The following is a 2,350-nucleotide window of genomic DNA, read 5'->3' on the forward strand; positions in this document are numbered from 1 at the left end:
TCCCCAGTCAGGAATGCAGTCCCCAGTCAGGGATGCAGTCCCAGACCAGGACTGTGGTCCCATCCCAGGGGTGCAGTCCCAGACCTGCAGTTTTCTTATCTCCTGCACAGCTGAGGTGACAGGGACAGCCCAGCCAAAGGCAGCAGCTCTGTAGCATATTCCTAATGCCATCTCTGGTGGAAGAGAGGCTGGAAACAGTTTGGTGCCACATGGGAACCACATGCCATGCTAGCTACACCCTCCAGCCCCAAAGCTGCCTGTCCTCTCTCTCTCTCACACACACACACACAGATTTTTGTGCTAATGAAGCTGTTTCCATTTAGGGCTTGTTTTCCCTGTGGGGTTGTGCAAGGGCAGCTCTGCTGGAGTGACCTCACACATAGGAGCAGCTACTCCACATCACACGAGGATGAAGACAGTCCCTGCTCCTTCCCCTACACACACTGGAGTGGCTTTACAACCTACACAAGTCCAGGTAACAACCCACAGGCAATGAGGCCTGAGCCTGTCTGAAGCACAACCCTGGGAGAGGGACAGTGCCCACGAGCAGCATCACATCCTCCTGCACATGCCATCCTGGATATTCCCAAAACCAGCTGAGCAGGCACCTTGCTCCATTCCAGCATCCCATCCCCAGCCTGCTGCTGCCAGGAGAGCTCCCTGCTATTCCCTGTTCCTCCAGCACGAGAAGCACCGAAGCTGGTGTGTGCCTCCAGCATGATCTTCCAAATTCACATCAACTAATCCCACAAATCAGGACTCAGTTCTGCCAGACCAGGCTGTGCCAGAGCAGTGCTCGGTGATCCAGTGACAACAAAAGTGCTCAGACCATGCAGAAACACTGGGAGAGACGTGGCCTGGCTGTTTCCTGGTGTGTGTGCCCCACATTTCTCTGCTTCCCTAGGCTGGGGGGTCTGGAATCTGCATGGAGAGCAGGCTCCAGGCCCATTTCTGGGCAGATAAGATCTGGGATCATCCCCTTCTGCTCCAGCTGCAACCATTCTGCTGAGAGCAGCCCCATGTCCTACAAACCCCCCAACAGAGCATCCAGCTCTTCTCCCCTGCAAAGAGCAAGGAATTGTCCCAAATTCAGCTGTTCTTACTCTTTCAGTAACAACAACCACCACATCTGACAGAGAAGCAGAGAGAGGAAAAAAACCAAACCAACTTGGAAGAGCTGGATTAAAAAGAATGAGCAACCAATTTAACTGATTTCTAGTGAACAGAAGAGTTCCTTCTAAAATTCCTGGAGAACAGGGTTTGTGGGGAGAGGAGGAAAAACTTATGGCTCAGGAGTGCTGAGACCCCTCAAAAAGGACATGTACTGCTCTGCTCATGACCAACAGCCCTACCCAGGCTCCAGAGCCCCCTGGATTGGAGCACAAAACCAGTAAATCACCAGCCACAGTGGAAAACACCATGGAAAATCAGGCTGCCATTCCAGGGAGGAAGAGGAGCCAGCTCAAAGCCTCCCCCTATGCCAAAGGGAAACACTCAGAGGTCACAGAAAATGCCATGCACCATGCTGGGGGCAGTTTGTTATGGCTCTGCAAGGTCTGGAAGTGAGTCAGTGTCACCCCAGGGCAGGCAGTGTTCCCCCCCAGGGCAGGCAGTGTCATTTTTGGGCAGGCAGTGTCACTTTTGGGCAGGTCAGTGTGAGCACACAAGGACTCCTGACTGTACCAGCCACCAGATGTGCACTTCTACCACTTAACATCTGTGTCAGAGCCACCAAGACACCTCCAGCCAGAGGAACCAGGTGCTCTCAGGTGTCCCCCATGCAGCAAGGAGGGTTTATAAAAGCCCCAAGCCACACAGAGCAGTGTGGAGGCTCCAAGAGGTGCTGACAGGCACCCCCAGCAGGAGCTGTGTCACCCCACACTGTGTAACACACAGATGCCTCAGCTCCCACCACTCCTCAGCCAAACTCTTCCCTGCCAAGCTTGCCAACTTCAACCTGAGAGCCTCATTCCCAAGCACATGGAGCATGGAGTTCACTTTGCTGCTCGTCAAACAGCTTCTCTAGGAGTGAAAAGTGGTTGGAAGGGTAAAAGTGACAGCAGTTCTGGCCATGCCACACTGCACTGCGTAGCCAGACAGCAGCTGATGGCAGCACACAATCCAAAACCTTGTCAACAACATCCAAAATCCCAATGTCTGGAAAAACGTGCCCAGCCTGGGATCCTCACAGGGAGGAGACAGCCCATCCTGCCTGCTCACTAAGGGAGGCAGTGCTGGAGGGACTGACTGCTCTGCTCACAGTGCAGGATGCAGAAACACAACCCTGTGACTCCTAAGGGCTGCAGGTCCCAATCTGCTGTGCCTAACAGGACACCAGGAGGGAATGGCA

The sequence above is a fragment of the Acanthisitta chloris genome, unplaced genomic scaffold (genome assembly GCF_000695815.1).
Source record: "Acanthisitta chloris isolate BGI_N310 unplaced genomic scaffold, ASM69581v1 scaffold34617, whole genome shotgun sequence".
Taxonomy (NCBI): domain Eukaryota; kingdom Metazoa; phylum Chordata; class Aves; order Passeriformes; family Acanthisittidae; genus Acanthisitta; species Acanthisitta chloris.